Source organism: Pagrus pagrus (assembly GCF_965226575.1).
Source record: "Pagrus pagrus genome assembly, chromosome: 23".
NCBI lineage: Eukaryota > Metazoa > Chordata > Actinopteri > Spariformes > Sparidae > Pagrus > Pagrus pagrus.
This window is the reverse complement of record NC_140205.1, coordinates 12,657,406-12,671,286: the sequence shown is the minus strand read 5'-3', so window position 1 is coordinate 12,671,286 and position 13,881 is coordinate 12,657,406. Positions and strand designations below refer to the sequence as shown.

The 13,881-nt window shown below is 43.4% G+C and overlaps 1 protein-coding gene across 3 annotated transcripts in view; it reads left to right on the top strand.

The window, feature by feature from the left end:
* Nucleotides 1–13,881, top strand: part of nrcama (neuronal cell adhesion molecule a) — a 56,729-nt gene that overhangs the window by 21,681 nt on the left and 21,167 nt on the right. For all 3 annotated transcript variants that reach the window (XM_084345395.1, XM_084345393.1, XM_084345392.1), the window contains exon 2: nucleotides 4,890–4,940. The gene's annotated coding sequence lies outside the window, so the exon portion shown is untranslated. The remainder of the gene's footprint in view (nucleotides 1–4,889; nucleotides 4,941–13,881) is intronic.

Below are 13,881 nucleotides of genomic sequence, written 5' to 3'. Positions count from 1 at the left end.
ATACAGACTGCCAGTGCGTTACTTTAATTCATCAGCACTACATACAGTATCTGCTACTTTTAGTAATGGAGGTTTGGGTATTTTATACCAATGGGGGCGGGAATGAGACTCAACATATCATCTATCTTAGAAATTGGACCTTTAAATGAATATCAAGCAACTTTGAATCGCTTAAAGTAATTTCAAGCCACATTAAAATGTCTACTCATGTGTGCATGGCTGTATGAGGATGTGTATTAACCCCCTACTGGGAAGGTGACGGAGGGGTTGTTTTAATTTTTTCCGCGTGTGTCAGACGAAGGTAAAAGTGGGCGTGGAGGCCAGGCCGTCACGGCGCGTGTTAAGTGTTTTTTTTGGGCAGCTGCTTCCGTCGCTGATTGCTGAGGCCCCTCAGTCTGGGGGATTATGACACACACGCACGTGCACACACATTTCTATTCATGCCTGGGGTCAGTTATTACTATCACAGTCTGCAAAATCCACCCTCCACCCCCCCGTATCTCGTATACACCAAAACATCCACGTGCAGGCTCCCAGTAGATCCATAAACTCAGTCAGCTAATTGAAACACGACAGGGGATAGACAGTAAATCAGAGTTGTACTGCACCAGGCTTTCATGCTCAGACATAGTGATCACACTGTAGTTGGTACGAGGACATTCAGAGAAACGCTGGCCTTTATCTCCAGGGAATGTTTAAATATTCACACAGCTTGGATTTCACATTCACACTGTTGTCATAGAGATATTTTAGTTCCTTACTGAAGATGTGAACGAATCAGATCTATTTTTTGCTTCGCGGGTTCTTCTGAAGGCTCTTCACACAGATTCAAAACATTTTACTCTATATACTGTGGAAGACTTTAAAATACAAATACATTCCTTATCTGTCCTGGTGGGAAATAAAGATGGCAATAAAGCTTCTACATAGGCTCACATACATCTGTATATTCATCAAAACGAATTAACAAGCGTTGTAAAATGAAATATGTGAAATCTCACATATAGATTATAAATAATGGATTCGATTTTGTCACCCTGTCAGAAAAAGATAGAGCAGAATGAGGTCAGATGATTTCAGTGGTAGAGCTGACGTTAGCATAAAATTATACCGTAGAGCAATATATTGTTTCTCAAAGGAAAAGTTTGTTACGTGACAAGATTCACCCCACTCTCATGTCTGTGCATTTAATAGGAAGCTAGTACCAGCAGCCAGTTAGCCTACATAGCTTAGCATTAAGACTTAAATAGGGGTAAACAGCTAGCATGGCTCAAAATCAGCCTGCTGGCACCTTTTAAGCTCAATAATGAACACATTACACAAAGAAGTGTAAAGACAGCTATTTGTGTTTTTATGTTTGACATCCAAGAGTGTTTTCATCACCATTAGCTTGCAAGGTAAGTAGTCGAGACCCTTTGAACGAACCCATTTGTACAGTACATTAACCAAACAAGTTGCTGTCACCCCCGTTTACGGTCTTTGTTCAAAGCTAAGCTAACCATCTTCTTCCTGTAGCTGTGGTTTAATGTTTGACTTCCTGAATGTTTCATCACCGTTAGCTTGCTAGGCAACCAGCAAAGACTCTTCAAATAATCCAGTACATAACCCCCCATACAAACACATCTTTTCACACATTTTCTACATTACATTAACCAAAAAAGATGTGTTAATTAGTAGGGCTGTAACGATTCATCGAGTTACTCGAGTTACTCGATTACAAAAATTGGTCGAGGCAAAAACTCTGCCTCGAAGCGTCGTTAAATTCCTATGACGCGCAGGGATCTTGAATGTTCCACACGGACCGTTGTTAATACTACTGCGTAAAGTGCCGTACACGGACACGGAGAGCCTCTCCGTACTCTCCGGGCGCGGAGTGTCCGGCACTCCGTCGCGGGGAAACGGAGACGGCAAGGGCTGTGATTGGTCCTCTAAACTCACGTCCTCACGCTGGTTCTCCAGCAGCCCGGGGGGGATTGCATTGCGTATCCGCCACCACGACGGAGAACTGCGAAGGCTCGAGATGACATGCCAGAGCAGAATCAGTTTGTGCGCGTTTAAAAAACGTAGATATGATATCTGCTTTACAGACAGTTGAGACCGACGTGACATGTTCTCCCTCTCTCTCTGTCTGTCTGTAAGTGTGTGTGCACGCGTGTTTGTTTACGTCGGTCCGGAGCTCCTCCCTTCGTAAAACAAAGCGGTGGAGAATTGTAGATGCGCGACGATGAAGAAATGATTAATTAAACGAACACGGTCCGGACCGGTTCTATAGGAAAAGTGACCTTAAATGACTTCTGTTGTGATTTGGTGCTGTGTATAACATAAAATTATATATAACACAGCATGCGTGCACACACATAGGTTGCTAGGTTACCATAGCAAATAGGCCTATCCCAGAGATTATATATTATTTGTTAGTAGGTGGTTAGAAGGTGCAATCCCTTTTTGTAATGTTGTATAAGACAACACTAAGGCAAAATGGCCGTTACTATTTAAGTTTGTATTGATTCATAGTGTTACATGTTATACATGTTTTACAGTAAGTTGAAACTGTATTGTTATTTAATTGTTTGCACTTGCACTAAATGAGTAAATTGCAATAAAGTTTTGGAGCCAAATGTTGGAGTTGTAAGAAATACCTCTGTTATTTAAAGAAATAAAAGCCAAATGGTTGATCATTTTACAGCCACATCATTTTCGTCATGCATTATTTGTTTTGGTTGTTTAAAAATGCAAAAAATATATATATACGATTAATCGATTAATCGATCGATAAAGTGCTAGATTAATCGATTCCAAAAAGAATCGATAGCTACAGCCCTATTAATTAGTGAGCTTTGGACTTGCAAGTACCTGAATTCAGCTTTGGACAGAGCTAGGCTAGCTTCCCTCCCGTTTCCAGTCTTTATTCAAAGCTAAGCTAGTCGTCCTCGCCCTGTAGACTGTAAAATGGTATCGATCTGATCGTGTAGCAAAAATAAGCATTTCCCAAAATGTTGAGGTACATGGTCAGGTGGTCTGCTGGCTTCTCTTCTCTTCTCACTCTCCATCTTTTTCTACTTTGTCTCTGTATCCCTCTCCACCCCCCTCGCGCTCTGATGATGAAGCGCTTTTAGATTCGCCCGTTAATAATGCATGTTTCCGATTCCCACTCGGCCTTCATTTTTTCATGTGCTCTCCCTCTCTCTCTCAACACTCTTTCTCACATCGCCCTCGCTCTGCCTCTCCTGCCGGGGGTTTTCTGATGTCTCGGTGCGTTCCTGTCTCTGTTCATTAACATCTGCCTCTTTTTTTTCCCCTCTCTTCCTCTTTCCCCTCATCTGCGTCCGTCTCTGGTCTCAGCTCGGTTCAGTTTGTTTCAGCTCAGCTGAGATGAGATCAATGCAGCTCGGTTCAGTCCGGGTGACGAATGCATTCAATTAAACTCGGTGCATGTCAAGTCTTTCAATCAATAGATGTGCGGATGTTCCCTTCTTTTTTTCTGTTTGCCTCTCCATCCTTCTGTTGGTCACAACTCGGGGTTGGGTTGGGCCCTTGGCGTTTCTCTAATCTCTCCCTCTCGTTCCATGTGGCTGCAGATACTCACCACGTCATCGTGGGGAGTTCAAATACCCCTTTCTCATCTTTTTACATCATCCAGTGAGTTCAAACAGCTCGACCTGAGCTTATTAATGGACACTCACATAATCCAGTGTCCTTTTCCTCTGAGCTAACTACAGTATTAATGGCTCCACGTCCAAACAGGCCGCCGTTCTTTGTCTGTCACATTTGTTTTGCTAATGTGAGATGAATGGAGAGTCTCTCTGGAGATTATGATAATGCATTCGCGGTCACGCAGGGAAGCGTGTTTGCAGGAGGCGGGGGGCACCGCGTGTGTGTCAATGGGTAACCTTTCATTTGTGCGTGTCCCCTGCTGGAGGTAAAAGTAATAAAAATGACTGGAGACATTTTGGTTATTGATTGAGGGCCTTGTGTTCAGCAAGACACACTCATTTGCTGGGGATTCCCTGGAGAGCCGTGAGGCTGTGCACATGTATGCATGGTGCGCTGCGCGTGTGACGCCGGCCTGCATTGATGAATGAATTCAAGTGTGTTAGCTTTGACAGCCAAATATGTCCCTTTTTTCCAATTATTAAATTAAATAAAAAGGGTAAATCCACAATTGTATTAATTAAAGTGTGTTTACGGGTCTTGGTGAGTGCTACTACATACGTGAAAAAAGTAGTATAAAGCCTTTTTCTAGCTCCAGAGGAAGCTGCATGTAATCTGATAAATTGTCTCAAATGAAGTCACTCAGTGGCTAAGTTGCATTGTGGGTAATGTAGGCTCCAGGTTTTTGAAAGCAGTCTGTTGGTCTAGCATTTCTTACCTATAACTCTGTTGGACTCATTATGGACAGTTTACAAACAAATTATCAAAATCAATACAGCAGAGGTATTGTCTTTTTTATTTGAATACATTACCCATAATGCAACTTAGCCACTGAGTGACATCACGTCAGACAATTTATCAGATTACATGCAGCTTCCTCTGGAGCCACAAAAGGCTTTATACTAACCCTAACCCGCACCCTGGAGCCGGTTTTAAATGTTGCACCTTTGTACCAACAGTCATTTTTAGTGAGGACCATGTAACTGCTTGTTCTTGTCTTCCCATCTTACCTGATGCTGATTGGACACTGAAGCAAGTTTGCATGAATGTGAGCTGTGCAGGACTTTGACTAAGCAGGCTATTTCTTTTCCAAATGAGTTGTTATAAAAACATCAGTACTCCATAATATCACTGGAGATAGAGTAGCTGTAGTTGTAGTAGTTTTATGATTGTATCTCGAACTGGTTAGTCCAAGGAGAAGGGTTCTTTTTAATTTTGCTTCCTTCCTGTTGTTGCAGGTTTGAACTACTTCCTGAAGACAGTCAGTGACTGAGATTTAATCCTCACAGGTAAGTCACATATCTCAGCTTTACCATTATATCCGTTATTTTTTCCTGGTGTCCCTTGATGTTGTTAAACTGTTGTGCTGATTGTAATTGGGTCTAACCAGCACTACAGCGCTGTACATACAGTACAAAGAGCTCACCAATCAGATTCAATGACAACAATAACTCAGTCTTTATAATTTGCATTCACTCACACATAATGCCTCTGGTTATTCTTCATTCCCACGTGCTGTGACGTTGAATCAGCTTCACCCTTCAACAGCACACCCTCGTCTTGTTCCAGTTTTTGCTGATGGATGTGTCTAGTCGTGTGCATTTGTTATGTCTCAGGGATATGGGCTGCACAGTAGCATGGATTCATACATGTGCTATCTCGATTGGACGTACGTTATTCTCTATAGTGTGACTGTCGCCTCCAGCGCATCTTTTTTTCTGGATTTTGCCAGTTTTCTCAAACCGTGGCTATACTATAGATGAGGAAGGTCAGTTAGCATGGTGGGAAAGTGCTGAGTGTTGAGGCATGTCTTCCAGCTGGCAGTGACTGATTTATAACCTTTGCAGTCTTGGCTGTGCCCTCATGATATCTGCAGATTATACACTAAACCAGCAAGGCACGGTGGCTTGAAGCCTATGGCAGCCTCCTTGTGGCGGAGATTAAAGTGTGTTGTTTAGGTTTGTAAGTCCTGTCAAAATAAGTACAATTACACTGATGCAAAAAGAAAAACACGCGCAAGGGAAATGAGATAAGCTCTGGTGTGACAAGGCATCAGGTTGGGCTTGTGGTTTAAAGGACCTTTCTGTTTGTGGAAGAGCTTTAAGATCACTCCCTCATTCAGACAACGTGCTGCTAATAGCCATGTATCGTTTGTAATACAATCAAATGTAAACACGCTAAAGGCCTTCAGTCTACATTTAGAATAAACACCCAAAGTGTCCGCACACACGGAGAGGTGAGAAGACAACATGATTAACCAGCATGTGTTTGAACTCTGTTTGGATGTGACTGGAAAAACAGGAGCCACATGTCCTGGCATCAGCACCTGCTCACCTGCTGCTAAACACACAAACAGAGAGCAGGGAAACAGTGCACAGATGCCATTTAACACAGTCAGATGAACAATGCTGGACAATTTGACATTTTCATGTATAATTACTATTTCGAGGAAAGTATCGTGATACGACATCAGCGTTATCTTTTCAAGGTTTTGAGGGAAATGCCCTATCATGCAATGTTAAAGAAAGAAATTCCTGGATCTATATCTGGATCCGCACAAAAAGTGAATCAGGTCTTATTCTGGGCCGAGACCCGTTCTACATCTAAGTTTTGCAGAAATCCGTTCAGTAGTTTTTGTGTGATCCTGATCACAAACCAACCAACTAACAAGCAAACAAACAAACGGACACGGTTAAAAACATAACCTCTGTGACGGAGATAGAAATTGGCTTTGCAAATGTTTTATATTGAAGGAACTGCACTTGACACTGAATATAAACATAACTTTTGTTTGTTAACAAGAAAACTCCACAGAGCCCCTTTAATGAACACAGCTAACAGGCTAGTGCTACATATCATACTGCATCTACCTTGTGGAAAACCCATTAAACATATCTGTCAGTAGGGAGCAATGTCTTGGTAAGCAGAGCAGGCGAGGAGTATTACATAACCGACACTACAATGTTTCCACCTCCCATTACTATCATTGTTACCTGAATAGCCCTATGAGAGCACTTAACTGTATTGCTCTGATCCATAATTTTAACTGTGCGTCATTATCACAGCAGTTTATGGAAAAGTGGTGTTGTATTCAGTTATTGTATCTCCTCTCCCTGTCTTTGGCCTCCTACAGCCTCCCCTCTCCTCCTCCTCCGTCCCTCTCTATATGAGTAATCCTGATGAACAGATGGGTGGAGGAGAAAAAAATGGGCATGCCAGGTTGTTGCGCTGCTATAACACCGTCAATCAGTCCCCTCCCCCCTTGCTCTCTCTCTCTCTCTCTCACCTCCTACCCCTTTTCCATCCCATCATGCCCTTTTCTTTTCTGTCTGTTCATTTCAGCCTGCTCTCCCTCACACTGCCTCTCCTCAATCCATACATTTTTGTTTCTAGCCCTGAAGGTGTTGTCAGTCAGTCCAGTGATCAATGACCAGTTTTGAAACTTTACGTTTTTAGGCCTACAACCAGCTCCGAGTATAGCACCATCATCAGAGTGTTGAGCGTCCTTTGAAGGATGCAATGAACCCACTACAATCAAGGCCGTCCACGTCTAATAAAACAGAAAACACATATATGAACCTCGGCTGTAAAAGGCATAGCAATTTGTACCTGAAGGACACACTAACACATGCACTCGCATACAAATCTTTAAAGTATAAGTAGTAAAGTCAGTATAAAGCTCAGAGTCACGTACCAAGGCCACGTGCATCTACCCGCTCATCAATACCTTTTACCTCTCGATAGCACTCAGGAATACCAATGAGACTTGGCTCGTTTACAAGCCCAGCTGGATTTATGTGGTGCCACTGTCACATTGTCACACAGTGTTAGAATGAGCGTGACTATTGATCTTAGGTGCTTTTGTCCGACATGCACGTGTGCTTCTTTTCAAACACACTTTTACTACACTCAGTTCACGTATGATGTTTGATGTTAAAGGACGATGCTGCTGGTTTTGCATGGTTTAGCCCATTAGCTCCAAGTTGTCTGTATTGTACATCGCTGCTGAACATTGTTGGTGGTATTATTTACATTCATTTGAAAGTGAAGGAGTGGTGGGGAAGGAGAAAAAATAGATTGATTGATTGCTTAAATATTTGAGTTTCAAATCAAAAACGTTGAAATACATGGCTGGTTTACATGACTTTCCCCTCCTGGGAAAGGACAGAATCAATATTCATTCCTGGGTCAACTGACTCTGCAGTAGTCACAGATGTTTATTGGCTCCATCTCTAATCAGCTGTGATGGAAACATAACACCTGGGTGGACACGTTAATTTTCGCCCCTTTTCCCGCACAATGCTATGGACCACATTGAATTCCCGGACGGTAGCACGTACTGTTAATAGGTTTCCATCCCTTTTCATTCAAGCAGTGCTCTAATGTTCAGTTGGCATTGATTTTGAAAGAGAGACTGAAGTAAAACTAATCAACGTAACATTGTCACCGGCCTTAATGTCGGTCCCCGACCCATGTCGGCTCCCCTCGCGGTACTGAGATGAAAAAAAAACGTGCGACGTCTCACTCCTTAGCTACTGCGGAGGAATAATAGTGTTTAAGTATCTGCATTTTATAAAGTATGTTGGATATAAAGCCGATTATTGCTGAAGTGATTCACTCTGTTTTCTGTGGCCGGTTGATAAAGTTGAATTGACATGATTTATAAAAAATGCATCGATGCAACCAGCTGTCACACCCATACATCAGTTTCCACTAGAGAGAATGTACCATACACAATATCCCAGATTCTCTTGTTAGATATCAAGATGTATGTTTTTCAGAATATTGTTTGGCTTCCAGTCCCTATTTCCCTTCATTGTTTGTCAGTTTGATTTCAGTAGATCCCCACACACACACACACACACATGTGGTATTGCCAGCATGACCCTCTGCTCCGGCTGAGCCCAGGGCTTTTGATGAGATGACCTTAGACAGGCGAGACATGCACTCACAAACACACACACACACACACACACACACACACAGAGCACACACACAGAGCATGCATACACACTCCTGTGCACATGGGCACACACCCAACATCCAAGCAAGCCCCCCCGGCAGCCGGCAAACCGGTCCATACGCCTGGCAAAATGTGTGCAATTGTCCAAATATCACAGCGCTATAATTGGATGTCAGATGAAGCAAATTTTAATGGCTGCTATCAGTAATGACTTTTGATGAGTTACACATGGATGACTCCGGTTGTTTATGAGCAATTATCATTTTTCAAAGCGGTTCCAGTTCACAAAACCAACATTTATATCGACTAAATGATCCTTTCTTTGTGTCGAATTCCATCTGTAAAAATAAGTAAACACAATTGTTGTAATCTTTTCTTTTTTAATCTTTTCTTCAAGGCGTTTTTTTTTCAGAAGATGAACACAGCACATGTGTTAACAGTCCTGGCAGCGGGTGTGACACCTTCTGAGGTGTTCCCTTTTCTTCACCTCTTGACAAGAGATCACTCTGTTGCCTGAATGTGCCTGAAGCAACGCTATTAAGATTCAGTTCATGGAAAGGAAACGCTGCTCACAGTCCCTGAATAGGAAAAAGAAAAAAGGAAACGACAAAAAGATACTCCTTTCTTGTTCTTAAAGGCTGTTCGTATCAGGCTTTTAAGAGTGCTTGGAGATGGATTGGACTTTGCTGCAGCAGGGTGAAGTTGTAAGCTGGTTCTGGGGGGAGGGGTCAGCAGGTCTCCGCTTTAACTTTTCCACTTCTCTTCACTTTTACTACTTCTGTTGTAAAAGTATGCATGAAATGTCTGTTATTCATGGGAAGTAACAATCAGAAGTGATCGCTGGCAGCTGGCTCCTGCCAAATATCACATAAATCACACTTTAGTGGAGAAGTTGAGTCACTTTACGCTGAACTAAAGGCTCTGAGACCAACTGTTGTTTGTCTCAGCAAAGTGCCATTCTCATCTAATGGATGCTCTGCTGCACAGATGAAAAAAACAATTACACGCAAAAAACGTAAAAAAGAGACACAAGATACACGTGTGTTTCTGCAGCAGGCATGCATCCTGTTATTAGTGTCCTTCAGCCAAAGCCACCATCTTCTCATTTACTGTACATAATCCTGGAGCCAAAGTGGTCAAATATAACGGTATAAGAGAAAGCCACTCCAGTGAAATTTATGTTTTAAGTAGGGCTGAACCAAAGCTTTTAAGCTTCTGCCGTTGCCATGGTAATTGGCGTCCAAATCAGTATCCGAAGGAAGGAGACGTTGAAAAAGGAGGCAAAAAAGTGGGAAACGGAGCTCCTCTTTGGCGTTGTCAGTAGTCAAAAAACCTGAGCCTGTGAAATCCAGCCAAGAAGCATCTCTGTGGGGCGGAGATATCGGCTCAGGGCTTCCCTGCTGTCCTTGTCCCCAATTAAACTCACAATAATAGAGAGCATTTAGGTAAATAATGACTAGGTTGATAGCTTGTGTGCGCCCAACCCTCATCCCCCCTCCAGAAAATGGTACCAGCCCTAGTTTTCAGACCGTACTTCCAGCACCATACACATATGACATCCTGAGTTTTAAAACAGCTTTTCTATCATTACTGCACTACTATATAAGAACTGTGCCCGGCTGAACTGTGGCCGCGTCTTTTACTGCCGTTGGTGTCACCTTGTGCCCTCGAACAGCCCCCTGCCATTTCAGCGTTATCCCAGCGGTAAACAACATGAAGGACAAAAGCCCCCGTGGGGTGGTTGTCGAGGTGCGGATGGGATGGCGCGCGGGGGAGGCACGGCCTGGCGCATGCTGACCATCAGCACTTCACAAAGCCTCAGAGAAAAGCGGGCGCTGGGGGGATTCTGCGGATGGTGCTAGAACAACTGACCCCAAAAAGGAAAGGCCCTGTGTGTGTGTGTGTGAGCGCGTGTGTGTGTACATGCAAAAAGAGGCTGAGGTAGTTTGTGTTGATTAGGTGGCTGCGTGTGATCCGGTTCGGGGGCTATTGGAGACAAAGAGGCTGCCAGTTCTGTCCTTTCACTGCAAAGAAGTGGCGTTAGCGTAGTCTAAGCTCCTCTTACAACAACTTCCAATGTAGCGGACAGCTTCCGATGAAGTCAGCGGTTAAAACACGAGGCTCTCTAAAAATTAAGCTGATGTCACTTGTGATTGGAGAGCTGCTGGTTCCGATCCCAGGGTTAGGGTGGGGGATATCTTGAAAAGGAAACTGGCAGAAGTGGTCTTAACTACCGTAAAGTACAAGAAAGGGTCATATTTCATCATTGCCACGTGTTGATGTGTTATTAAAATGACGTGTCGTCCTTCCTTGGTAAAAAGAAATCAACTGTGCAAACAGATCTGGTGACATTTTTATCATGCTGTGTAAACATTTCCCAGGAATTCAAGCCGCCAGTAACACAAATATGCCATTACCTCATCCTCACCACAAGTTATCGTCTCGTCTGTTGTCCTCACCTCTGCATTTCCTGGTGTCAAGTATGTGTTTACCTCTAATAACACCCTGCATAGCTTCACTTTAGTGAATGCTTTATTCCCATCCCTCATATAATGTCTCTCCTTACCTCCCAAGGTGAGGAAAGTGTAACGCTACCCGCCCATTGTCTGCGGCACAAATGTGCTTTCGTAAATAATACTTAACCCGGTAAAAAGATATGAAAAGTGCATGAATAGCGGCCCATCTATCAAAAGGGATTAGCGAGGCAGTGCTTCCCCTTGTTTCCCTTTTTTGATCAAAATGTCGAGTCAAGGCTTTGCCCCGAAGAAATAGGGCCTTTTTCTCACCTTACAATGGGCTTTGTTCGCCGCAGAACGGCCGCTTGATGGGGGTTTATCAAGGAGAGACAGAGCAGTCGGCCAGTAAAGTTATCAGATTGACGGATACTGAAACAGGGACTGAGAGCAGGTTGGAGTTTTCTACTTAGAGTCAGCCCTTTCCTTAATTTGTTTACACAGAAGACTGGTATGTTAGCATGTCTTTGTGTCTCTTGTGTCGATTACATCTCTGTCTGGTATCCACTGGCTTTGATTTACAGTTTGTATACCATCTCTACGGACACTGGAAGTGGCTTTTTGTGGGGCCTGTGTCTTTAAAGCAGCTATAGGCAACATATTATACTTAAGATCATGCGTCATATGTTGCGTTCACCGTTTGTTTCTGTAAAAAAATGTTATTGAGGGTTCTTGGGTTAAAGGGTAAGTTCACCCAAAATGATATATTTACTCATTAACTACTCAACCCGAACCCGTCTCGGCTTGGAGACTTGGATTTTGTCGGACTACCTTCAAGGGGCATCCATTCAGCGTCATTAGAAACAGTCTAAGTTTGTTGTTTACAGGAGGCTGTCGCCGCCATCTTTCTCCTCTTCCACGATCTGTTCGGGGTCAAGGAGTTTGGCCTTTTGTTTCAACTGCTGGTTCTATTTCAGTTGAGCTTAGTCACAGTTTTAAGGGTGTTTTAAGTTCAGGCTGCTCTCTCAAATGTCAGCAGTGAAGTGGCGGTTACGCTGGCTTCACATTTAGGCTGCACTTCCCCTCACTGAGTTTGTGGGAAGTCTCATGGCTCAGAGCTCCCCATTCTAGTGACCTGGTTACTGTGCAGTTCAGCGTAGTCTGGTTACTGTGCTAAGATGTCCCAGCCTGCAAATAAAATATAAATGTTAAATGTAATTTCACAGTTCTACTACACAGCGATGTGGTGTTTACGTCCAAATAGTGATGTGTCTATGTACTGAGCTACAGATGAGAGAACATCCCATCTAGTCTGTTCTGGCTGAAAGCGGTCTGACTCAGTCTATCATCTCCGAAATATCTCCGTCACTGCGATCTGATGTGACTGCAGATGACTGTGTTTTCATCCCCCCCTTCTAATTCTCTTCCTGCCATCCCTTCGCCTCCCTCGCTCATCTGTCTAGTCAGCCTGTCATGCCTCAGTGTCTCTCAGTGTGACTGAAGGCTGTGGAGTGACCAACTTAGCACGTTGCTCCGGGGTTTGCAAACTGAGAGGGAGGAAGGCTGTTGGGTTTGTGTCAGCAGGCTTCACGTCACTCTTTTGTTGTTGAGAACCGTTTGCTCGGGTTATGTATCGAGTGTGCAATAAAGTCTGTTATAATGACTTTCAGACTATACTGAAGATGTCTGACTGATTTTATCCAGAGTTACAGTAAAGTAAGAACTCGACACGAATAGCCAGGACACGCCTGTTGTAACCTGTTATTAGATGAACTCCACAAGTCGGTGTTACCGAAGTGCCAAAACATTTCAAAAACAGTTGAAAAACACGAGAGGATCAGTACGGCTCTTATAAGGGTAGGCCAGCAGCAGGTTAGCTTAGCTTAGCTTAGCGTAGCATAAAGACTGGAAACGGGGGGGAGAAGCTAGCCCGTCTTCGTCCAAGGCTAACAAAATAAGAGTGGAAGCTTTTCTTACCAAACTCTCTGCGAGAAATCGAGAAAGCTTAGCCAAACAGCTTTTCCCGCCCTTTTAACAGCCACCAAATTATATTTAGCAACATATTTTAGCATTTTCTTGTTTATTATTGTATCCATCCAAGTTAAGCATCCACTGAACACGTTCCTGTTCAGGTGAGGATGAATTTCAGCTATTTTAAATACCTAAAATACACAAATGAAAATCAGTAATTTCGGTTTGACAACCAGGCTATATTGTGCTCATGGGCTTGTTTTCGTGGAGGGATAGCAAAACACAAGATGACAGTGACAAACAGGGAGGAAGACAGGAAGTGAAAGACACAAGATAGGGTGATCAAGATGGAAAGGCAGAGCTGGACTTTTTGACCTCTTAGGCTTTGACCCCTGAGTCAGAGAGAAGAGAGGAGGATGAGAGATGACCTGCCCACCAGCCAGAGTCATCACACTCATCCTCCTTTCTGTTTGTCGTCATCATTTTTGTCTGTGGCCTGTGAGAAAATTAAGAATAGGACATATACGTGTGTAGTTACGCTTGTGTCAGGGCTGCATTGCCGTTAGAGGAATGTTTTCCACCACGTAGCACAGAACAGCCTCGCGGTATCACCTTTAACTATGCAAAATTCACTCAACAGGCTTCAAAAACACGTATTTGACCATGCAACAAACAAACAGGTATGAAAGCACGCTTGTTCTCTTCGCTTACAAAGGTCAAAAGTTCAATTCAATGGTGCCCGATCATGCAAATCAAAGGCTGCGAGGAATTTCCAACGTGAGCATCTAAGCAATTTATGGCAGTTAACACTCGGTGACATTCCAGCTGCTGAAATATGGAGAT